This window comes from Oncorhynchus keta, unplaced genomic scaffold (assembly GCF_023373465.1).
Source record: "Oncorhynchus keta strain PuntledgeMale-10-30-2019 unplaced genomic scaffold, Oket_V2 Un_contig_13387_pilon_pilon, whole genome shotgun sequence".
Taxonomy (NCBI): domain Eukaryota; kingdom Metazoa; phylum Chordata; class Actinopteri; order Salmoniformes; family Salmonidae; genus Oncorhynchus; species Oncorhynchus keta.
In genome coordinates, this window is record NW_026278199.1 from 102,677 (window position 1) to 129,801 (window position 27,125).

A 27,125-nucleotide genomic window follows, 5' to 3' on the forward strand; every position below is an offset into this window, starting at 1 on the left:
TTAAGCATGATGCCTGGTTAATGGCTCTTAATCACTAATATACTGGCTGAGCATGATGCCTGGTTAATGGCTCTTAATCACTAATATACTGGCTGAGCATGATGCCTGGTTAATTCTTAATACTAATATACTGGCTGAGCATGATGCCTGGTTAATGGCTCTTAATCACTAATATACTGGCTGAGCATGATGCCTGGTTAATGGCTCTTAATCACTAATATACTGGCTGAGCATGATGCCTGGTTAATGGCTCTTAATCACTAATATACTGGCTGAGCATGATGCCTGGTTAATGGCTCTTAATCACTAATATACTGGCTGAGCATGATGCCTGGTTAATGGCTCTTAATCACTAATATACTGGCTGAGCATGATGCCTGGTTAATGGCTCTTAATCACTAATATACTGGCTGAGCATGATGCATGGTTAATGGCTCTTAATCACTAATAACTGGCTGAGCATCATTGATAGCTCTTAATCACTAATATACTGGCTGAGCATGATGCCTGGTTAATGGCTCTTAATCACTAATATACTTGAGCATGATGATGGTTAATGGCTCTTAATCACTAATATACTGGCTGAGCATGATGCCTGGTTAATGGCTCTTAATCACTAATATACTGGCTGAGCATGATGCCTGGTTAATGGCTCTTAATCACTAATTACTGGCTGAGCATGATGCCTGGTTAATGGCTCTTAATCACTAATATACTGGCTGAGCATGATGCCTGGTTAATGGCTCTTAATCACTAATATACTGGCTGAGCATGATGCCTGGTTAATGGCTCTTAATCACTAATATACTGGCTGAGCATGATGCCTGGTCAATGGCTCTTAATCACTAATATACTGGCTGGCATGATGCAAAGTTGAGCTCTAATCACTAATATACTGGCTGAGCATGATGCCTGGTTAATGGCTCTTAATCACTAATATACTGGCTGAGCTCTTAATCACATACTGGCTGAGCATGATGCATGGTTAATGGCTCTTAATCACTAATATACTGGCTGAGCATGATGCCTGGTTAATGGCTCTAATCACTAATATACTGGCTGAGCATGATGCACTAATCACTAATATACTGGCTGAGCATGATGCATGGTTAATGGCTCTTAATCACTAATATACTGGCTGAGCATGATGCCTGGTTAATGGCTCTTAATCACTAATATACTGGCTGAGCATGATGCCTGGTTAATGGCTCTTAATCACTAATATACTGGCTGAGCATGATGCATGGTTAATGGCTCTTAATCACTAATATACTGGCTGAGCATGATGCCTGGTTAATGGCTCTTAATCACTAATATACTGGCTGAGCATGATGCCTGGTTAATGGCTCTTAATCACTAATATACTGGCTGAGCATGATGCCTGGTTAATGGCTCTTAATCACTAATATACTGGCTGAGCATGATGCCTGGTTAATGGCTCTTAATCACTAATATACTGGCTGAGCATGATGCATGGTTAATGGCTCTTAATCACTAATATACTGGCTGAGCATGATGCCTGGTTAATGGCTCTTAATCACTAATATACTGGCTGAGCATGATGCCTGGTTAATGGCTCTTAATCACTAATATACTGGCTGAGCATGATGCCTGGTTAATGGCTCTTAATCACTAATATACTGGCTGAGCATGATGCCTGGTTAATGGCTCTTAATCACTAATATACTGGCTGAGCATGATGCCTGGTTAATGGCTCTTAATCACTAATATACTGGCTGAGCATGATGCCTGGTTAATGGCTCTTAATCACTAATATACTGATGTGGTTAATGGCTCATAATCATAATACCTGGCTGAGCATGATGCTTTAATGGCTAATAAAGATATACTGGCTGACATGATGCCTGGATGGCTCTTAATCACTAATATACTGGCTGAGCATGATGCTGGAATGGCTCTTAATCACTAAATACTGGCTGAGCATGATGCCTGGTTAATGGCTCTTAATCACTAATATACTGGCTGAGCATGACTGGTTAATGGCTCTTAATCACTAATATACACACTGAGCATGATGCATGGTTAATGGCTCACATCACTAATATACAGCATGATGCCTGGTTAATGGCTCTTAATCACTAATATACTGGCACAGCATGATGCACACACACATGGCTCTTAATCACTAATATACACACTGGTTAATGGCTCTTAATCACTAATATACTGGCTGAGCATGATGCATGGTTAATGGCTCTTAATCACTAATATACTGCAGCATGAGAGCATCTAATTCTCAGTGATGCCGGTCTCATAAGACTAAACAACAATGGAGATAAATATTTCATGATCCAGGTTAATGGACTTAATCACTAATAACAGACGTTAAGAGTTTAGACTAATATCCAGATGCTGGTTTCCAGGACACAGATTCAGCCTCATCCTGGACTGGAAACTCAATGGAGAATGGCTCTCATATCAGTGATCCTGGGGAATGGCTCTTAATCCTAATAAATGATGCTGGTTATGGCCTAAACATTTTCATGAGAGATCCTAATATAACAATGCAAAGCTAATTACTAAAGACTGTCAGATGGCTCTCACTAATATACTGGGAACATGAAATAGATAATCATAGCATGATGGTTAATGGCTCTTAATCACTAATATACTGGCTGAGCATGATGCCTGGTTAATGGATGAGCCTGGTTAATGGCTCTTAATCACTAATATACTGGCTGAGCATGAGAGAACATCCACTGTAGTGAGTACATCTAATATCATGATGGAGTTAATGAGCTCTTAATCAGAGCTGAGAGATGATGCCTGGTTAATGGCTCTGTAATCACATCAGATATCAGCATGATGCCTGGTTAATGGCTCTTAATCACTAATATAGAGAACAGCCCATGGTTAATGGCTCTTAATCACTAATATACTGGCTGAGCATGATGCCTGGTTAATGGCTCTTAATCACTAATATACTGGCTGAGCATACTTAATCAGATATCTGGGAGGATGATGCATGGTTAATGGCTCTTAATCAGATACTGGCTGAGCATGATGCATGGTTAATGGCTCTTAACACTAATATACTGGTGAGCATGATCAGATATCATCACTTTAATATACTGGCTGAGCATGATGCACTGGTTAATGGCTCTTAATCACTAATATACTGGCTGAGCATGATGCCTGGTTAATGGCTCTTAATCACTAATATACTGGCTGAGCATGATGAGAGTTAATGAGCACCTAATCACTAATATACTGGCTGAGCATGATGATGGTTAATGGCTCTAATCACTAATATACTGGAGAGCATGATGAGGATGGAACTAACCCACTGTATGATGAGTTACATCAGATATCAGGAGAGGAGATGAGAGAGTTAGAGAGAACATCACTAATATACTGGTACATCAGATATCCTGAGAATGGAACACTAATATACTGGCTGAGCATGATGCCTGGTTAATGGCTCTTAATCACTAATATCTGGAGAGAGAGATGAGAGAGAATGAGCTCTTAATCACTAATACATGGCTCCTCATCACTAATATACTGGCTGAGCATGATGCCTGGTTACATGGCTCAGATATCTGGCTGAGATGATGCATGGTCAATGGCTCTTAATCACTAATATACTGGCTGAGCATGATGCACTGTAGTGGTAATCACTCAGATATCTGGCTGAGCATGATGCCTGGTTAATGGCTCCTAATCACTAATATACTGGCTGAGCATTATGCCTGAGATGGAGAGAATCACTAATATACTGAGCTACATGATGATATCAATGGCTCTTAATCACTAAGAGAGAGAGAGAACATGCACTGTTAGTGAGTACATCAGATATCTAATATACTGGCTGAGCATGATGCCTGGTTAATGGCTCTTAATCACTAGAGATACTGGCTGAGCAGACACCCACTGTTAATGAGTACATCAGATATCACTGGCTGGGAGGAGATGAGAGAGAAGGACACCCACTGTAGTGAGTACATCAGATATAAAAAGCATAAAGATAGAGAGAGAGAACACCCACTGTAGTGAGTACATCAATACAAAACACGCAAAGACGCACACACACACACACAGTGACACACACACACACAGGAGAGAGAGAGAGGACACCACACAGTGAGTACATCAGATATCACACAGAGAGAGAGAGAGAGAGAACACCCACTGTAGTGAGTACATCAGATATCAGGAGAGAGAGAGAGAGAACAGCTGGAAGACAGAAAGGATGAAAACAGACGTTAAGACTTTAGACATCCAGCTGGTTTCCAGGACACAGATTCAGCCTCACCCACTGTAAAACATTTTCAGAGATAACAACGCAAAGCTAATTACTAAAGACTGTCAGAGGATCTAGGGAACATTTGAGAAACAGAGAGAGAGAGAGAGAGAGAGAAGAACACCCATATGAGTGAGTACATCAGATATCAGGAGAGGAGAGAGAGAGAGAGAGAACACCCACTGTAGTGAGTACATCAGATATCAGGAGGAGAGAGAGAGAGAGAAACCCACTGTAGTGAGTACATCAGATATCACAGGGAAATAGATATATAGAGATGAGAAACAGAGGGAGAGAGAGAGAGAGAGAGAACACCCACTGTAGTGAGTACATCAGATATCAGGGGGAGAGAGAGAGAGAGAACACCCACTGTAGTGAGTACATCAGATATCAGGAGAGAGAGAGAGAGAACACCCACTGTAGTGAGTACATCAGATATCAGGGGAGGAGAGAGAGAGAGAGAACACCCACTGATATCAGGGGAGAGAGAGAGAGAGAACACCCACTGAGTGAGTACATCAGATATCAGGGGGGAGAGAGAGAGAGAGAACACCCACTGTAGTGAGTACATCAGATATCAGGGGAGGGAGAGAGAGAGAGAACACCCACTGTAGTGAGTACATCAGATATCAGGGAGAGAGAGAGAGAACACCCACTGTAGTGAGTACATCAGATATCAGGGGAGAGAGAGAGAGAGAGAACACCCACTGTAGTGAGTACATCAGATATCAGGGGAGGAGAGAGAGAGAGAGAACACCCACTGTAGTGAGTACATCAGATATCAGGGGAGAGAGAGAGAGAGAGAACACCCACTGTAGTGAGTACATCAGATATCAGGGGAGAGAGAGAGAGAGAACACCCACTGTAGTGAGTACATCAGATATCAGGGGAGGAGAGAGAGACTGTAGTGAGTACATCAGATATCACACCCACTGTAGTGAGTACATCAGATATCAGGGGAGGAGAGAGAGAGAGAACACCCACTGTAGTGAGTACATCAGATATCAGGGAGGAGAGAGAGAGAGAGAACACCCACTGTAGTGAGTACATCAGATATCAGGGGAGGAGAGGGAGAGAGAGAACACCCACTGTAGTGAGTACATCAGATATCAGGGGAGAGAGAGAGAGAGAGAGAACACCCACTGTAGTGAGTACATCAGATATCAGGAGAGGAGAGAGAGAGAGAGAGAGAGAACACCCACTGTAGTGAGTACATCAGATATCAGGGGAGGAGAGAGGAGAACTGTAGTGAGTACATCAGATATCAGGGGAGAGAGAGAGAGAGAGAGAACACCCACTGTAGTGAGTACATCAGATATCAGGGGAGGAGAGAGAGAGAGAGAACACCCACTGTAGTGAGTACATCAGATATCAGGGGAGGAGAGAGAGAGAGAGAGAACACCCACTGTAGTGAGTACATCAGATATCAGGGGAGGAGAGAGAGAGAACACCCACTGTAGTGAGTACATCAGATATCAGGGGAGGAGAGAGAGAGAGAGAGAACACCCACTGTAGTGAGTACATCAGATATCAGGGGAGGAGAAAGAGAAGGAAGAAGAGGGGAGGAGAGGAGAGAGGATAAAAGGGGAGGAGAGGGGAGAAGAGAGGATAAAAGGGGAGGAGAGGAGAGGGGAGAAGAGGGGAGGAGAGGAGAGAAGAGGGGAGAAGAGGGGAGAAGAGGGGAGAAGAGGGGAGAAGAGGGGAGGAGAGGGGAGGAGAGGAGAGAGGATAAAAGGGGAGGAGAGGAGAGGGGAGAAGAGGAGAGGAGAGAGGAGAAGAGAGTCCCTGGCTTTGCTAATGTGACAGTTCTGACATCAGTGAAGAACAAACAACAGTTTAGGACATTAGAATTGCTGAGGAACGCTAAGGATCGCTAAGGAATGCTAAGGATCGCTAAGGGCTCAGACATACCAATAGTGTTTTCTGGCCGATAGTACTCAGTACCGTTGAACGTAATTTTCGAAAAAAGAGCGCACCTATTATACATGTGGAGTCGCGTGAAAAATGTTGGCAGTCAGTTGTCTACAGTGAGCGGTCCCTAAAACACAGCGCTCTGAAATGATCGGCAGACAAAACGCTCGATCCACATTCAGGGCGAAAAGTGCGAGACTTAAAAGATTATGTTAATCTGAATGCACTGAATAGGCTTTACAGAGAAACCATGCCATGTGATTGGTTGAGGATGGAGCCCATTACAGAGAAACCATGCCATGAGATTGGTTGAGGACGGAGCCCATTACAGAGAAACCATGCCATGTGATTGGTTGAGGATGGTGCCCATTACAGAGAAACCATGCCATGTGATTGGTTGAGGACGGAGCCCATTACAGAGAAACCATGCCATGTGATTGGTTGAGGATGGAGCCCATTACAGAGAAACCATGCCATGAGATTGGTTGAGGACGGTGCCCATTACAGAGAAACCATGCCATGTGATTGGTTGAGGACGGAGCCCATTACAGAGAAACCATGCCATGTGATTGGTTGAGGATGGAGCCCATTACAGAGAAACCATGCCATGTGATTGGTTGAGGATGGTGCCCATTACAGAGAAACCATGCCATGTGATTGGTTGAGGACGGAGCCCATTACAGAGAAACCATGCCATGAGATTGGTTGAGGACGGAGCCCATTACAGAGAAACCATGCCATGTGATTGGTTGAGGATGGTGCCCATTACAGAGAAACCATGCCATGAGATTGGTTGAGGACGGAGCCCATTACAGAGAAACCATGCCATGAGATTGGTTGAGGACAGAGCCCATTACAGAGAAACCATGCCATGAGATTGGTTGAGGACGGAGCCCATTACAGAGAAACCATGCCATGAGATTGGTTGAGGACGGAGCCCATTACAGAGAAACCATGCCATGAGATTGGTTGAGGACGGAGCCCATTACAGAGAAACCATGCCATGTGATTGGTTGAGGACGGAGCCCCACATCAAAATATTTTTCCACCGGCACAAGTTTCAATTCACAAAAGGCGATTTTAAATATTAACTTAGTTTTGGAAATCTTCCTCTGGTTTGTCATCCAAAGGGTCCCAGCTACAACATGTAGTGTTATTTTGTTGGATAAAATCGTTCTTTTATATCCCAAAAAGTCAGTTTAGTTGGCGCCATCGATTTTGAGTAATCCACTCGTTCAACATGCAGAGAAAGGAATCTGAAATTCTACCGCTAAACTGTGTTAAAGCCCAGTTCAAATACGCAAGACGAGACAACGCGACGGTCTGAAGGAGTTTTAGAACAAAGTTTGCTTCATCTGAACGGTCCGGTTTTAAAACGTCTCATGTCGTCGGCTGGAGTTTCCGACATTCAACAGGTCACATACTTTTAGCTAAAGTCTTAAGACGAGACGGATCCATTTAGACAATCAGGAACCAGTGAACTAATGTTCTGCACACAGCCAAGCAGCTAGCTAGCTAACCAAATAGAGATCTACCTACCTATTCTGCTGCAGATAGCTAGCCTAGCTTGCTGATATTCATCTGACAAGTCATAAAGTCTACACTGTGACACGTATTTCACGATACTCGTTTGTTACAGTAACTTGCTATAACAAGTAGCAACTTTGTTTCATCACGTCGACGTAACGAGGAACCGTTATTGTGGAAATGGTCTCAACTGCACGTCTCGTCTCCTTGATCCGAAAGCCCCGTCTTTCGTCGGCTGTCGTACAACACAACATTCTAAAACTAGCTAGTTTTATCTCATCTCGTCTCATGTCGTCTGTTGTCTCTGAACTGGGCTTTAAGGATTGCTAAGGATAGCAATCGGTTCGCAAATTATGTTCAGAGGTGCTAAGTAGTCTCGGCCAGCAAACGCCATTGGTGTGTCTGAGCCCTAAGGATCGCTAAGGATCGCCAGGGATAGCTAAGGATCGCCAGGGATAGCTAAGGATTGCCAGGGATAGCTAAGGATCACCAGGGATAGCTAAGGATCACCAGGGATAGCTAATGATCGCCAGGGATAGCTAATGATCACCAGGGATAGCTAATGATCGCCAGGGATAGCTAAGGATCGCCAGGGATAGCTAAGGATCGGCGGGGATAGCTAAGGATCGCCAGGGATAGCTAAGGATCAACAGCGATAACTAAGGATCAACAGGGATAGCTAAGGATCGCCAGGGATAGCTAAGGATCACCAGGGATAGCTAAGGATCGCTGAGGGTAGCTAAGGATAGGGCTCATAATTCACTGGTATACATAGCAGAGGACAATGCCACTGTTTCTAGAGGAGGAATCCATGAGAATGTCTGAGTGACTGACCAGCCAAGGAGGAGCAGATCCTTTAAGTGGCAGGCCATGGGTCCTGGAGCTCTGAAATACATGGACAGAAAACATTACTACAGTACATCAATACATCCAGAATCACATTACTACAGTACATCTATACATCCAGAACCACATTACTACAGTACATCTATACATCCAGAACCACATTACATCTATACATCCAGAACCACATTACTACAGTACATCTATACATCCAGAACCACATTACTACAGTACATCTATACATCCAGAACCACATTACTACAGTACATCAATACATCCAGAACCACATTACTACAGTACATCTATACATCCACAACCACATTACTACAGTACATCAATACATCCAGAACCACATTATAGTTAGGGTAGTTATAGTTAGGGTAGTTATAGTGAGGGTAGGTATAGTAAGGGTAGTTATAGTTAGGGTAGTTATAGTTAGGGTAGTTATAGATACCTCTTCTTTGCCCAGGGCTGTCTGGTAGTTATAGTTATAGTTAGGGTAGTTATAGTTAGGGTAGGTATAGTTATAGTTAGGGTAGTTATAGTTAGGGTAGTTATAGTGAGGGTAGGTATAGTTAGGGTAGTTATAATTAGGGTAGGTATAGTTATAGTTAGGGTAGTTATAGTTAGGGTAGGTATAGTTATAGTTAGGGTAGTTATAGTTAGGGTAGTTATAGTTAGGGTAGTTATAGTTAGGGTAGTTATAGTTAGGGTAGGTATAGTTAGGGTAGGTATAGTTAGGGTAGGTATAGTAAGGGTAGTTATAGTTAGGGTAGTTATAGTTAGGGTAGTTATAGTTAGGGTAGTTATAGTGAGGGTAGGTATAGTTAGGGTAGGTATAGTAAGGGTAGGTATAGTAAGGGTAGTTATAGTAAGGGTAGTTATAGTTAGGGTAGTTATAGTTAGGGTAGTTATAGTTAGGGTAGTTATAGTTAGGGTAGGTATAGTTAGGGTAGTTATAGTGAGGGTAGGTATAGTAAGGGTAGTTATAGTTAGGGTAGTTATAGTTAGGGTAGTTATAGTTAGGGTAGTTATAGTTAGGGTAGTTATAGTAAGGGTAGTTATAGGTATTGGTGGAACAAACTCCCTCACGACGCCAGGACAGCGGAGTCAATCACCACCTTCCGGAGACACCTGAAACCCCACCTCTTTAAGGAATACCTAGGATAGGATAGAGTAATCCTTCTCACCCCCCCCCCTAAAAGATTTAGATGCACTATTGTAAAGTGACTGTTCTACTGGATGTCATAAGGTGAATGCACCAATTTGTAAGTCGCTCTGGATAAGAGCGTCTGCTAAATGACTTAAATGTTAAATGTAAATGTACCTCTTCTTTGCCCAGGGCTGTCTGGTAGGTATAGTTATAGTTAGGGTAGTTATAGTTAGGGTAGTTATAGTTAGGGTAGTTATAGTTAGGGTAGTTATAGTTAGGGTAGTTATAGTTAGGGTAGGTATAGTTAGAGTTAGGGTAGTTATAGTTAGGGTAGTTATAGTGAGGGTAGTTATAGTGAGGGTAGTTATAGTTAGGGTAGTTATAGTTAGGGTAGTTATAGTTAGGGTGGTTATGGTTATGGTAGTTATAGTTAGGGTAGTTATAGTTAGGGTAGTTATAGTTAGGGTAGGTATAGTTATAGTTAGAGTAGTTATAGTTAGGGTAGTTATAGTTATAGTTAGGGTAGTTATAGTTATGGTAGGTATAGTTATATAGTTAGGGTAGATATAGTTAGGTAGGTATAGTTAGGTAGTTATAGTTATAGTTAGGGTAGTTATAGTTATGGTAGGTATAGTTATATAGTTAGGGTAGGTATAGTTAGGGTAGTTATAGTTAGGTAGTTATAGTTAGGGTAGTTATAGTTATAGTTAGGGTAGTTATAGTTAGGGTAGGTATAGTTAGGCAGTTATAGTTAGGCAGTTATAGTTAGGTATAGTTAGGTAGTTATAGTTATAGTTAGGTAGGTATAGTTAGGTAGTTATAGTTAGGGTAGGTATAGTTAGGGTAGTTATAGTTAGGGTAGTTATAGTTAGGGTAGTTATAGTTAGGGTAGTTATAGTTAGGGTAGGTATAGTTAGGGTAGTTATAGTTAGGGTAGTTATAGTTACCTCTTCTTTGCTCAGGGGTCTGAAGCGTGTCTGGTAGCGGCTGAGCTCCACGTTGAGGCGATGGACGGTCATCTTCAGGCTGTCGTTCTCGTCGACCACCTCCTGGGCTTGCTGCCTCAGACTCAGCAGCTCTGCCTGTTCACCTACAGGGGGAGCTACAGTCAGTGTCTGGTCCACACAGGAAGTACAATGCAGAACACGAGTCTCTCCACTCCCCTACCCAGTCTCTCACGGCCCCCAGTCTCTCCCCTCCTCCACCCCAGTCTCTCACGGCCTCCAGTCTCTCACGGCCCCCAGTCTCTCTCGGCCCCTAGTCTCTCCCCTCCTCCCCTCCTGTCTCTCACAGCCCACAGCCCCCAGTCTCTCACGGACCCCAGTCTCTTGCCTCCTCCCCCAAGTCTCTCCCGGCCCCCAGTCTCTCACGGCCCCCAGTCTCTCACGGCCCCCAGTCTCTCCCGTCCCTCACGGCCCCCAGTCTCCTCCCCCGGCCCCCTCACGGCCCCTCAGTCTCTCACGGCCCCCAGTCTCTCACGGCCCCCAGTCTCTCACGGCCCCCAGTCTCTCACGGCCCCCAGTCTCTCACGGACCCCAGTCTCTCACAGACCCCAATTTCTCCCCTCCCATCCCTCACAGCCCCAAGTCTCTCCCGGCCCCCAGTCTCCCGCGTCCCTCACGGCCCCCAGTCTCTCACCCCCCCTCTCACGGACCCCAGTCTCTCACAGCCCCCAGTCTCTCACGGACCCCAGTCTCTCACAGACCCCAATCTCTCACAGACCCCAGTCTCTCGCAGACCCCAGTCTCTCGCAGACCCCAGTCTCTCGCAGACCCCAGTCTCTCGCTTCCTCCCCCCAGTCTCTCACTGCCCCCAGTCTCTCACGGCCCCAGTCTCTCACGGCCCCCAGTCTCTCACGTCCCTCACAGCCCTCAGTCTCTCACGGCCCCCAGTCTCTCACGGCCCCAAGTCTCTCACGGACCCCAGTCTCTCACGGACCCCAATTTCTCCCCTCCTCCCCTCCCATCCCTCACGGCCCCAAGTCTCTCCCATCTCTCCCGGCCCCCAGTCTCTCCCGTCCCTCACGGCCCCCAGTCTCTCCCGTCCCTCACGGCCCCCAGTCTCTCCCGTCCCTCACAGCCCTCAGTCTCTCACGGCCCCCAGTCTCTCACGGAACCCAGTCTCTCACAGACCCCAATTTCTCACGGACCCCAGTCTCTCACGGCCCCCAGTCTCTCACGGACCCCAGTCTCTCACGGACCCCAATTTCTCCCCTCCTCTCCTCCAGTCTCTCACGGCCCCCAGTCTCTCACGGCCCCCAGTCTCTCCCATCACGGCCCCCAGTCTCTCCCATCCCTCACGGCCCCCAGTCTCTCCCGTCTCTCACGGCCCCCAGTCTCTCCCGTCTCTCACGGCCCCCAGTCTCTCCTGTCCCTCACGGCCCCCAGTCTCTCCCGTCCCTCACAGCCCTCAGTCTCTCACGGCCCCCAGTCTCTCACGGACCCCAGTCTCTCACGGACCCCAGTCTCTCACGGACCCCAGTCTCTCACAGACCCCAGTCTCTCACAGACCCCAGTCTCACACAGACCCCAGTCTCTCGCTTCCTCCCCCCCAGTCTATCCCCTCCTCCCCCAGTCTCTCACGGCCCCCAGTCTCTCCCGTCTCTCACGGCCCCCAGTCTCTCCCGTCTCTCACGGCCCCCAGTCTCTCCAGTCTCTCACGGCCCCCAGTCTCTCCCGTCTCTCACGGCCCCCAGGCTCTCTCGTCCCTCACGGCTCCCAGTCTCTCCCGTCCCTCACGGCCCCCAGTCTCTCCCGTCCCTCACGGCCCCCAGTCTCTCCCGTCTCTCACAGCCCCCAGGCTCTCACGGCCCCCAGTCTCTCACGGACCCCAGTCTCTCACGGACCCCAGTCTCTCACGGACCCCAGTCTCTCACAGACCCCAGTCTCTCACAGACCCCAGTCTCTCACAGACCCCAGTCTCTCACAGACCCCAGTCTCGCCTCCCACCCCCCAGTCTATCCCCTCCCCCCCCCCAGTCTCTCACGGCCCCAGTCTCTCACGGACCCCAGTCTCTCACGGACCCCAGTCTCTCACGGCCCCCAGTCTCTCACGGCCCCCAGTCTATCACGGACCCCAGTCTCTCACGGCCCCCAGTCTCTCACGGACCCCAGTCTCTCACGGCCCTAGTCTCTCACGGAACCCAGTCTCTCACGGACCCCAATTTCTCACGGACCCCAGTCTCTCACGGCCCCCAGTCTCTCACGGACCCCAGTCTCTCACGGACCCCAATTTCTCCCCTCCTCTCCTCCAGTCTCTCACGGCCCCCAGTCTCTCACGGCCCCCAGTCTCTCACAGCCCCCAGTCTCTCCCCGTCCCTCACGGCCCCCAGTCTCTCCCGTCTCTCACGGCCCCCAGTCTCTCCCGTCTCTCACGGCCCCCAGTCTCTCCCGTCCCTCACGGCCCCCAGTCTCTCCCGTCTCTCACGGCCCCCAGTCTCTCCCGTCTCTCACGGCCCCCAGTCTCTCCAGTCTCTCACGGCCCCCAGTCTCTCCCGTCTCTCACGGCCCCCAGTCTCTCACGGCCCCCAGTCTCTCACGGCCCCCAGTCTCTCACGGACCCCAGTCTCTCCCGTCCCTCACGGGCCCCAGTCTCTCACGGCCCCCAGTCTCTCACGGCCCCAGGGTTTTTCTCTCCTTGTCCCCCCCTTCCACCCCACCTTAGGTCCTCTCCCCTCTTGCCCCCTCACCCCCCAGTATCCACCCCACCTGCTGTAGGGACAGGGGCCTTGCTGAGTTCCCGCTCCAGACTCTGGACCCTCTGGTGGCTCCTCTGCAGCTGCAGGCTCTGTTCTGTACACCTCTGCTCCAGCACCTCCTGTCTGCCCCAGGGCCTGGTTCTGCTCTGTTAAAGACCGAACCATCTCCTTCTGCATGTCCAGAACCTCTCTGTAGGCACTGCTGGCCTCTGAGTGTGACAAAGTGTATGGCACAGCACAGGAAGACACAACACACACAGACAGAGACACACAGACAGAGACACACAGACAGAGACACACAGACAGAGACACAGACAGAGCAAAGAGGAAAAGGAAAGAAATAGAGTTATGATATATAATACTGTGAGGTCCAGACAACACAGATATATAATACTGTGAGGTCCAGACAACACAGATATATAATACTGTGAGGTCCAGACAACACAGATATATAATACTGTGAGGTCCAGACAACACAGATATATAATACTGTGAGACAACACAGTCCAGACAACACAGATATATAATACTGTGAGGTCCAGACAACACAGATATATAATACTGTGAGGTCCAGACAACACAGATATATAATACTGTGAGGTCCAGACAACACAGATATATAATACTGTGAGGTCCAGACAACACAGATATATAATACTGTGAGGTCCAGACAACACAGATATATAATACTGTGAGGTCCAGACAACACAGATATATAATACTGTGAGGTCCAGACAACACAGATATATAATACTGTGAGGTCCAGACAACACAGATATATAACACTGTGAGGTCCCGACAACACAGATATATAACACTGTGAGGTCCCGACAACACAGATATATAACACTGTGAGGTCCAGACAACACAGATATATAACACTGTGAGGTCCAGACAACACAGATATATAACACTGTGAGGTCCAGACAACACAGATATATAATACTGTGAGGTCCAGACAACACAGATATATAATACTGTGAGGTCCAGACAACACAGATATATAATACTGTGAGGTCCAGACAACACAGATATATAACACTGTGAGGTCCAGACAACACAGATATATAATACTGTGAGGTCCAGACAACACAGATATATAATACTGTGAGGTCCAGACAACACAGATATATAATACTGTGAGGTCCAGACAACACAGATATATAATACTGTGAGGTCCAGACAACACAGATATATAATACTGTGAGGTCCAGACAACACAGATATATAATACTGTGAGGTCCAGACAACACAGATATATAATACTGTGAGGTCCAGACAACACAGATATATAACACTGTGAGGTCCAGACAACACAGATATATAATACTGTGAGGCCCAGACAAACACAGATATATAATACTGTGAGGTCCAGACAACACAGACAACACTGTGAGGTCCAGATATATAATACTGTGAGGTCCAGACAACACAGATATATAATACTGTGAGGTCCAGACAACACAGATATATAATACTGTGAGGTCCAGACAACACAGATATATAATACTGTGAGGTCCAGACAACACAGATATATAATACTGTGAGGTCCAGACAACACAGATATATAATACTGTGAGTCCCAGAGGTCCATACAACACAGATATATAATACTGTGAGGCCCAGACAACACAGATATATAATACTGTGAGGTCCAGACAACACAGATATATAATACTGTGAGGTCCAGACAACACAGATATATAATACTGTGAGGTCCAGACAACACAGATATATAATACTGTGAGGTCCAGACAACACAGATATATAATACTGTGAGGTCCAGACAACACAGATATATAATACTGTGAGGTCCAGACAACACAGATATATAATACTGTGAGGTCCAGACAACACAGATATATAATACTGTGAGGCCCAGACAACACAGATATATAATACTGTGAGGTCCAGACAACACAGATATATAATACTGTGAGGTCCAGACAACACAGATATATAATACTGTGAGGTCCAGACAACACAGATATATAATACTGTGAGGTCCAGACAACACAGATATATAATACTGTGAGGTCCAGACAACACAGATATATAATACTGTGAGGCCCAGACAACACAGATATATAATACTGTGAGGTCCAGACAACACAGATATATAATACTGTGAGGTCCAGACAACACAGATATATAATACTGTGAGGTCCAGACAACACAGATATATAATACTGTGAGGCCCAGACAACACAGATATATAATACTGTGAGGTCCAGACAACACAGATATATAATACTGTGAGGTCCAGACAACACAGATATATAATACTGTGAGATATATAATACTGTCCAGACAACACAGATATATAATACTGTGAGGTCCAGACAACACAGATATATAATACTGTGAGGTCCAGACAACACAGATATATAATACTGTGAGGTCCAGACAACACAGATATATAATACTGTGAGGTCCAGACAACACAGATATATAATACTGTGAGGTCCAGACAACACAGATCCAGACACAGATATAATACTGTGAGGTCCAGACAACACAGATATATATAATACTGTGAGGTCCAGACAACACAGCTATATAATACTGTGAGGTCCAGACAACACCTGTCCTGATGACTGTGTCCTGACTCTAAGGGTGACTGTGTCCTGACTAAGGGTGACTGTGTCCACCCTAATGATGACTGTGTCCTGACTGACTCCAGACAACTGTGTCCTGACTGACTCTAAGGATGACTGTGTCCTGACTGAGTCTAACTGTGGTGACTGTGTCCTGACTGAGTCTAAGGGTGACTGTGTCCTGACAGGGTGACTGTGTCCTGACTTCTAAGGACCACTGTGTCCTGACAACACCACTGTGTTCTGACTCTAAGGACCACTGTGTCCTGACTCTAAGGATGACTGTGTCCTGACTCTAAGGGTGACTGTGTCCTGACTCTAAGGACCACTGTCTACCTGATGGTCCATCTCTCCTGCTTCCTGAACTCTTGGTCTTCTGGGCTGAAGACCTCTTTCTTAGATGCACGGGAAGCCGTCTTCTGTCAAATCTGAGAGAAGAAGTAGTTAAGGTGAACACACAGAGTCTGTGTAATTCCTCTCATCACCTCCTCTGAAATATACAACTACTGGCAATTAGAAAGACAAAGAGAGGGGAGAGAACTGAGAGGGAGAGAAAGAGAGGGATAGAGGAAGGGGAGAGAGAGAGAGAGAGAGAGAGAGAGAGAGAGAGAGAGAGAGGGAGAGAGAGGGGAGAGAAAGAGAGGATAGAGAGGGGAGAGAGATAATAGCTGCCTCACAGTGTTAGACTATAATGATCTAGGCTAGTGATAGAGAGCTGGTATGGAAAGGATGGGAATTATAATCCTACCATTTGTAAATGAAATGGGAGTGTTTCCATACAGCTCACTGACCAAAGACAAGTCCTTACCTGGGGAAGGCATGCTTCTACGAGACCAAGATGAAGGCCTCTGCTCCAGTTTGGACGGGTGGCCTGGGGAGAGAGGGATTGTAAGAGGATCATGAGAGAAAGAAAGAGAGAGAGATATGAATGCACAGTACAACTAACCAGTCCTCCATTACACCAAAAAGCCCAATCCAGTACTCCCAATACGACCAGGATGGGTTGATAATATGACCAGGATGGGCTGATAATAATATGACCAGGATGGGTTGATAATAATATGACCAGGATGGGTTGATAATAATATGACCAGATGGGTTGATAATAATATGACCAGATGGGTTGATAATATAACCAGGATGGGTTGATAATAATATGACCAGGATGGTTGATAATAATATGACCAGGATGGGTTGATAATAATATGACCAGGATGGGTTGATAATATATGACCAGGATGGGTTGATAATACTATGACCTGACTGACTCTAAGGATGACCAGGATGGTTGATAATAGACCAGATGGGCTATTGATCCTGACTGACTCTAGGATGGGTTGACTGTGTAATATGACCAGGATGACTGTGTCCTGACCAGGATGGGATAATATGACTATATGACCAGGACTGATAATAATATGACCAGGATGACTGTAATAATATGACCTGGGTTGATAATAATATGAGACCAGGATGGGCTGATAATAATATGACCAGGATGGGTTGATAATAATATAACCAGGATGGGTTGATAATAATATGACCAGGATGGGTTGATAATATGACCACTGTGATAATAATATGACCAGGATGGTTGATAATAATATGACCAGGATGGGTTGATAATAATATAACCAGGATGGACTGATAATATGACCATGGGTTGATAATATGACCAGGATGGGTTGATAATAATATGACCAGGATGGGTTGATAATAATATGACCAGGATGGGTCTTAATAATATGACCAGGATGGGTTGATCTTCTTAGATGCACGTTAATAAATAATATGACCAGATGGGTTGATAATATGACCAGGATGGGTTGATAATAATATGACCCGATGGGTTGATAATATGACCAGGATGGGTTGATAATTCCAGGATGGGTTGATAATAGACCAGGATGGGTTGATAATAATATGACCAGGATGGGTTGATAATTGACCAGGATGGTTGATAATATGACCAGATGGGTTGATAATATGACCAGGATGGGCTGATAATATGACCAGGATGGGTTGATAATAATATGACCAGGATGGGTTGATAATAATATGACTAGGATGGGTTGATAATAATATGACCAGGATGGGTTGATAATAATATGACCAGGATGGGTTGATAATAATATGACCAGGATGGGTTGATAATAATATGACCAGGATGGGTTGATAATAATATGACCAGGATGGGTTGATAATAATATGACCAGGATGGGTTAATAATAAATACCTGTGATGGGTTGATAATAATATGACCAGGATGGGTTGATAATAATATGACCAGGATGGGTTGATAATAATATGACCAGGATGGGTTGATAATAATATGACCAGGATGGGTTGATAATAATATGACCAGGATGGGTTGATAATAATATGACCAGGATGGGTTGATAATAATATAACCAGGATGGGTTGTTAATAATATAACCAGGATGGGTTGATAATAATATGACCAGGATGGGTTGATAATAATATGACCAGGATGGGTTGATAATAATATGACCAGGATGGGTTGATAATAATATAACCAGGATGGGTTAATAATAATATGACCAGGATGGGTTGATAATAATATAACCAGGATGGGTTGATAATAATATGACCAGGATGGGTTAATAATAATATAACCAGGATGGGTTGATAATAATATAACCAGGATGGGTTGATAATATGACCAGGATGGGTTGATAATAATATAACCAGGATGGGTTGATAATATGACCAGGATGGGTTGATAATAATATGACCAGGATGGGTTGATAATAATATGACCAGGATGGGTTAATAATAATATGACCAGGATGGGTTGATAATAATAGGACCAGGATGGGTTGTTAATAATATAACCAGGATGGGTTGATAATAGACCAGATGGGATTGATAATAATATAACCAGGATGGGTTGATAATGACCAGGATGGGTTGATAATATGACCAGGATGGGTTGTTAATATAACCAGATGGGTTGTTAATAGGACCAGGATGGGTTGATAATAGGACCAGGATGGGTTGTTTAATATAACCAGGATGCTGATAATATGACCAGGATGGGTTGATAATAATATGACCAGGATGGGTTGATGATAATATGACCAGGATGGGTTGATAATATGACCAGGATGGGTTGATAATATGACCAGGATGGGTTGTTAATATAACCAGGATGGGTTGATAATATGACCAGGATGGGTTGATAATAATATAACCAGGATGGGTTGATAATATAACCAGGATGGGTTGATAATAGGACCAGGATGGGTTGTTAATAGGACCAGGACGGGTTGATAATACGACCAGGATGGGTTGATAATATGACCAGGATGGGTTGATAATATGACCAGGATGGGTTGATAATATAACCAGGATGGGTTGATAATATAGACCAGGATGGGTTGATAATATAACCAGGATGGGTTGATAATAGACCAGGATGGGTTGTTAATAGGACCAGATGGGTTGATAATATAACCAGGATGGGTTGATAATATGACCAGGATGGGTTGATAATAACCAGGATGACCAGGATGGGTTGATAATAATATGACCAGGATGGGTTGATAATAATGCGACCAGGATGGGTTGATAATACGACCAGGATGGGTTGATAATACAACCAGGATGGGTTGATAATATAACCAGTATGGGTTGATAATAGGACCAGGATGGGTTGTTAATAATATGACCAGGATGGGTTGATAATAACATGACCAGGATGGGTTGTTAATAATATGACCAGGATGGTTGATAATACGCCCAGGATGGGTTGTTAATAACATGACCAGGATGGGTTGATAATAATATTACCAGGATGGGTTGATAATATGACCAGGATGGTTGATAATAATATGACCAGGATGTGGGTTGATAATTCGACCAGATGGGTTGATAATAATAGGACCAGGATGGGTTGATGATATGAACAGGATGGGTTGATTATATGACCAGGATGGGTTGATAATATTATGACCAGGATGTGTTGATAATATGACCAGGATGGGTTGATAATAATATGACCAGGATGGGTTATAATTCGACCAGGATGGGTTGTTGATGTACGACCAGGATGGGTTGATAATAATATGACCAGGATGGGTTGATAATAATATGACCAGGATGGGTTGATAATATGACCAGGATGGGTTGATAATAATATGACCAGGATGGGTTGATGATATGAACAGGATGGGTTGATTATATGACCAGGATGGGTTGATAATAATATGACCAGGATGTTGATAATATGACCAGGATGGGTTGATAAATATGACCAGGATGGGTTGATGATATGAACAGGATGGGTTGATTATATGACCAGGATGGGTTGATAATAATATGACCAGGATGTGTTGATAATATGACCAGGATGGGTTGATATATAGGATATAATCGACCAGGATGGGTTGTTGATAATATGACCAGGATGGGTTGATAATATGACCAGGATGGGTTGATAATATGACCAGGATGGTTGATAATAATATGACCGGATGGGTTGATAATAATATGACCAGGATGGGTTGATAATATGACCAGGATGGGTTGATAATAATATGACCAGGATGGGTTGATAATAATATGACCAGGATGGGTTGATAAAGACCAGGATGGGTTGATAATATTACCAGGATGGGTTGATAATATAACCAGGATTGTGCTCTTTGTCTTCTGGACGAAAGTTGATATGAAAACCAATGGAACAGGAGAGAAATGGCATTGGGGTGGGTCTCTAGCAGAAAGAAAGAAAATCATTCAAAAATACTTCCCTAGAAAGTCGACTTAGCCACAGTGGAATCAGGGATCAGTAAGCTTCTTTAAAAACAATACCTGTAGATTGATTCAGATCACAAGCTCGTAGGCATATGCCTATTGGGAAGCCCGCAATTTGTGCCGGGCAGGAGGTAATAAACCTAGCTGATTACTGAGTTGAGGCTGTCAGTGAAAAGCATCTCAGATATTGAGAAGATAATGTGTCTCAAGTATAATTTATAATGTTGAGAAAAAGGGGGAGGGTGTGTGAACCAGTCTCTGAACCAGTCTCTCCACAACGGCCTCCGCCCCGTCTCTCTCCGCCTCTGGCCTCCGCCCCGTCTCTCTCACTGCCCCGCCCCGCTCTCCTGGCTAATGCCTCCGCCCCGTCTCTCTCCCACGGCCTCCGCCCGCCTCCACGTCACGGCCTCCGCCCCTTCTCCCACTACGCTTTCCGCCTCGCCCCCGCGCAATCTCTCTCCATAACGGCCTCCGCCCCGTCTCTCTCCTCCCAACGGCCTCCGCCCGGTCCTCCCTTACGGCTCTCCGCCCCGTCTCTCTCCCTACGGCCTCCGCCCCGTCTCTCCACAACGGCCTCCGCCCCATCTTCTCCCCGTCTCTCTCCACAACGGCCTCCGCCCCGTCTCTCTCCCACAACGGACTCCGCTCCCGTCTCTCCACAACGGCCTCCGCCCCGTCTCTTCTCTGACAACGGCCTCCGCCCGTCTCTCCACTCGGCCTCCTTCCCAACGTCTCCTCTCCACTCGCCGTTTTTCCTAACTTCCGCTCTCTCTCCACTACGGCCTCCGCCCCGTCTCTCCACTAACGGCCTCCGCCCTGTCTCTCTTCACTACGGCCTCCGCCCCGTCTCTCTCCACTACGGACTCCGCTTCGTCTCTCTCCCACTACGGACTCCGCCCCGCTTCCGTCTCTCTTCATAACGGACTCCGCCCCGTCTCTCTCCACAGTTTCTGGACTCCGCCCCGTCCCTCTCCCACAACGGCCTCCGCCCCGTCTCTCTCCCAGCTACGGCCTCCGCCCCGTCTCTCTCCGCGGCCTCCGCCCCGCCCCCACACGGCCTCCGCCCCGTCTCTCTCCGCCTGCCTTCTCCACAACGGCCTCCGCCCCGTCTCTCACAACGGCCTCCCGCCCCGTCTCTCCACAACGGCCTCCGCTCCGCCTCTCCACTACGGCCTCCGCCAGCTCTCCACAACGGCCTCCGCCCCGCTCCTTTCCCACAACGGCCTCCGCCCCCCGTCTCTCTCCACAACGGCCTCCGCCCGTCTCTCTCCCCGGCCTCCGCCGTCTCTCTCCCACGGCCTCCGCCCGTCTCTCTCACGGCTCTCCGCCCCCGCTCTCTCCCCGCAAACGGCCTCCGCCCCGTCTCTCTCCCCGCAACCCTCCGCCCCCGTCTCTCTTCCACAACTGCCTCCGCCCCGGCTCTCCCACAACGGACTCCGCCCGTTCTCTCTCCCACTACGGCCTCCGGCCTCCTCTCCACACCGGCCTCCGCGTCTCTCTACGGCCTCCGCCCGTCTTTTCCACAACGTTTCCCCGCCCCGCTCATACAACGCTCCCGCCCCGTCTCTCTCCCGTCTCTCCACAACGGCCTCCCGCCCCGTCTCTCCGCAGCCTCCGCCCCGTCTCTCTCCACTACGGCCTCCGCCCCGTCTCTCTCCCTACGGCCTCCGCCCCGTCTCTCCACTACGGCCTCCGCCCGCTCCACTACGGCCTCCTCGTCTCCTCTCTCCACTACGGCCTCCGCCCCGTCTCTCCACCATGGCCTCGGCCTCCTGCCCCGCCCTCTCCCACCAGCCTCCCGCCCCCGCCGGGCCTCTCTCTCTCCACAACGGCCTCCGCCCGTCTCCACTACGGCTCCGCCCCGCTCTCACAACCTCTGCCCCGTCTCTCTCAACGCCGCCCCTCAACGGCCTCCGCCCGTCTCTCCACTGACGTCTCGCCCGAACGGCCCGCCCGGCCTCTCTCTCCACAACGGCCTCGCCTCCGTCTCTCTCCCTCAGCTTTGACTTCGCCCGTCTCTCCACTACGGCCTCCAAACGATCTCTCTCCACAACGGCCCCACCCCGTCTCTCTCCACAACGGCCTCGGCTCTCCACCGCCCCGTCCCTCTCTCACACCGTCAGCGTCTCTCTCATATTACCTCCACCAACCTCTCCCCCATCTATACATAGTCACTAACTCTACCTACATATTACCTCAATTACCTCTCCACTCAACCTCTACCCCATCTATATACATAGTCACTAACCTCTACCCCCATCTACATACATAATTTAACTCTACCTACATATTACCTGACTAACCCGTACCCCATCTATACATAGTCACCAACTCACCTGCATATTACCTCACTACCTCCACTAACCTGTACCCCCATCTATACTAGTCACTAACTCTACCTACATACATACCTCACTACCTCCACTAAACCCCATCTAAAGTAATTATAGGGACTTTCATTAACCTCTACCCCTATCCATAGGGCTCACCTCATATTACTCTTCCACTAACCTCTTGCACTATATGTAGGGAATAGCTACATATTACCTCAATTACCTCCACTAACCTCTAAAGTAGTGCACTATATAGGGAATAGGGTGCCATAGGGCTCTGGTCTAAAGTAGTGCACTATATAGGGAATAGGGTGCCATAGGGCTCTGGTCTAAAGTAGTGCACTATATAGGGTGCTATAGGGCTCTGGTCTAAAGTAGTGCACTATATAGGGTGCCATAGGAGCTCTGGTCTAAAGTAGTGCACTATATAGGGAATAGGGTGCCATAGGGCTCTGGTCTAAAGTAGTGCACTATATAGGTGCCATAGGGCTCTGGTCTAAAGTAGTGCACTATGTAGGGAATAGTGTGCTATAGGGCTCTGGTCTAAAGTAGTGCACTATGTAGGGAATAGGTTGCTATAGGGCTCTGGTCTAAAGTAGTGCACTATGTAGGGAATAGGGTGCTATAGGGCTCTGGTCTAAAGTAGTGCACTATATAGGGAATAGGGTGGCATAGGGCTCAGGTCTAAAGTAGTGCACTATATAGGGAATAGAGGCAGAGCATTCCACCCCACCATCAGAGATGTTAGCAAAACGAGAAGGTTATTATAAAGAGAGAGGCAGAGAGGGAAAGAGAGAGCAGAGAGAGGAGCAGAGCAGAGAGAAAGAGGCAGAGAGAGAGAGAGGCAGAGAGAGGAAAGGGTAAATAGAGAAAGAGGAGGCAGAGAGAGGAAAGAGGCAGAGAGAACGAGTGGCAGAGAGGAGAAAGGGCAGAGAGAGAAGAGGCAGAGAGAGAAGAGAGTGGGAGAGAGAGAAAGAGGCAGAGAAGAGGAGAGAGAAGAGGCAGAGAGAAAGGCAGAGAGAAAGAGGCAGAGAGAGAAGAGGCAGAGAGAGAAAGAGAGGCATAGAGAGAAGGGCAGAGAGGAAAGAGGCAGAGAGAGAAAGAGAGAAAGAGGAGAGAGCCCTATAACCTACTTTTTGAGAAAGTGGCAGGGTCCTTCAGTGTAGAGAGGAGAACGAGGAGAGAGAACGAGACAGAGAGGAGAGGCAGACAAAGGAGAGAAAGAGGCAGAGGATTCTCCCAAAGAGAAAGAGGCAGAGAGAGAGAACATTTGAGAGAGAAAGAGGCAGGAGAAAGTAGAGGCACTAGAGAAAGACAGAGACAAGGGTTTCAGAGAAAAAGGCAGAGAGGCAAGAGGGGCAGATAGAGAAGGCTCTGGTCTAAGTAGTGCACTAGGCATGAGAGGAATAGGGCAGAGGTCTAACGAGTAGTGCACTAGAGAGAAGAGAGGTGCCATGAGGAAGGCTGAGTCTAAAGAGAGAAAGACTACAGTATACAGGACAAAGAGGAAAGATAGGCAATCCCTGACTCGAGACTGCAGAGAGAGAACTGAGCAGCATCAAAGAGAGACAGTCAGACGTGGTCTCAATTAACTCTCAGAGGCAGAGATAATTCGTCCCAGAATGGAACACCAGGCACAGAGAGCACTACACTTAGAGACCAGGCCTTACAAGGGCTCTGGTCTTAAACGAGAGGCAGAGAGAGAATGAGAGTGCCAGAGATAGCTGAGAGGCAGAGTAGAGAAGGAGAGGCAATGGCAGACCAGAGGCAGGAATAGGGCTCTGGAAAGTAGTGCACTATAGAAAGGGAAGAAGAAAGGGATGCATACAATCTCAGAGAAAAAAAAGACAAGGCACAAACCCTATAAAATAAGTGTTTTCACCTTCTGTCCTTCAGTGTTCAGGAAACATTTTACCCAGACAGTCAGTTCCTCTGGAAAACAGAGCTATATTAATTATGGAAACATCTGTTGAACCTCAGCTTCCTCTGGAATACAGAGCTATATTAATTATGGAAACATCTGTTGAACCTCAGCTAGTGCACTCCTGGAATACAGAGCTATATTAATTATGGAAACATCTGTTGAACCTCAAGTTCCAGGGAAGACAGAGGTATTAATTAAAACATCTGTAGAATATCCTCATCTTCCTCTGGAACAGAGCTATATTAATTATGGAAACATCTTGAACCTCAGCTCCTCTAGGAAAACAGAGCTATATTAGTGAAACATCTGTTGAACCTCAGCTTCCTCTGGAATACAGAGCTATATTAATTATGGAAACATTTGTTGAACCTCAGCTTCCTCAAAGAGTGAACTATATTACATTATGGAAACATCTGTTGAACCTCACTACCTCCACTAACAGTATAAATTATGTGAAACATCTAGGGAATAGCTTCCTCTGGAATACAGAGCTATATAGGGTATAGAGCATCTGTTGAACCTCAGCTTGGGGAACTATATGGAATACAGATGCATTCAATCTATGAGCATCTGTTGAACAGAAAGATTTTTAAAAATAAGTGCTATATTGAACTAGGTGTTGGAAACATCTGTTGACCCTCAGCTTCCTCTGGAATACAGAGCTATATTAATTATGGAAACATCTGTTGAACCTCAGCTTCCTCTGGAACAGAGCTATAATTATGGAAACATCTATTGAACCTCAGCTTCCTCTGGAATACAGAGCTATATTAATTATGGAAACATCTGTTGAACCTCAGCTTCCTGGAATACAGAGCTATATAATTATGGAAACATCTGTTGAACCTCAGCTTCCTCTGAATACAGAGCTATATTAATTATGGAAACATCTGTTGAACCTCAAAGCTTCCTCTGGAAAACAGAGCTATATTAATTATGGAAACATCTGTTGAACCTCAGCTTCCTCTGGAATACAGAGCTATATTAATTATGGAAACATCTGATGAACCTCAGCTTCCTCTAGAAGTCTAGAAGACTATATTAAACTATGGAAACATCTGTTGAACCTCAGCTTCCTCTGGAATACAGAGCTATATTAATTATGGAAACATCTGTTGAACCTCAGCTTCCTCTGGAATACAGAGCTATATTAATTATGGAAACATCTGTTGAACCTCAGCTTCCTCTGGAATACAGAGCTATATTAATTATGGAAACATCTGTTGAACCTCAGCTTCCTCTGGAATACAGAGCTATATTAATTATGGAAACATCTGTTGAACCTCAGCTTCCTCTGGAATACAGAGCTATATTAATTATGGAAACATCTGTTGAACCTCAGCTTCCTCTGGAATACAGAGCTATATTAATTATGGAAACATCTGTTGAACCTCAGCTTCCTCTGGAATACAGAGCTATATTAATTATGGAAACATCTGTTGAACCTCAGCTTCCTCTGGAAAACAGAGCTATATTAATTATGGAAACATCTGTTGAACCTCAGCTTCCTCTGGAATACAGAGCTATATTAATTATGGAAACATCTGTTGAACCTCAGCTTCCTCTGGAAAACAGAGCTATATTAATTATGGAAACATCTGTTGAACCTCAGCTTCCTCTGGAATACAGAGCTATATTAATTATGGAAACATCTGTTGAACCTCAGCTTCCTCTGGAAAACAGAGCTATATTAATTATGGAAACATCTGTTGAACCTCAGCTTCCTCTGGAATACAGAGCTATATTAATTATGGAAACATCTGTTGAACCTCAGCTTCCTCTGGAAAACAGAGCTATATTAATTATGGAAACATCTGTTGAACCTCAGCTTCCTCTGGAAAACAGAGCTATATTAATTATGGAAACATCTGTTGAACCTCAGCTTCCTCTGGAATACAGAGCTATATTAATTATGGAAACATCTGTTGAACCTCAGCTTCCTCTGGAATACAGAGCTATATTAATTATGGAAACATCTGTTGAACCTCAGCTTCCTCTGGAATACAGAGCTATATTAATTATGGAAACATCTGTTGAACCTCAGCTTCCTCTGGAATACAGAGCTATATTAATTATGGAAACATCTGTTGAACCTCAGCTT

The 27,125-nt window shown here is 46.0% G+C and overlaps 1 pseudogene; it reads right to left on the reverse strand.

Moving 5' to 3' along the window:
* The window catches only part of LOC127918146 (centrosomal protein of 89 kDa-like), a 119,050-nt pseudogene that overhangs the window by 85,725 nt on the left and 6,200 nt on the right, over nucleotides 1-27,125 (reverse strand).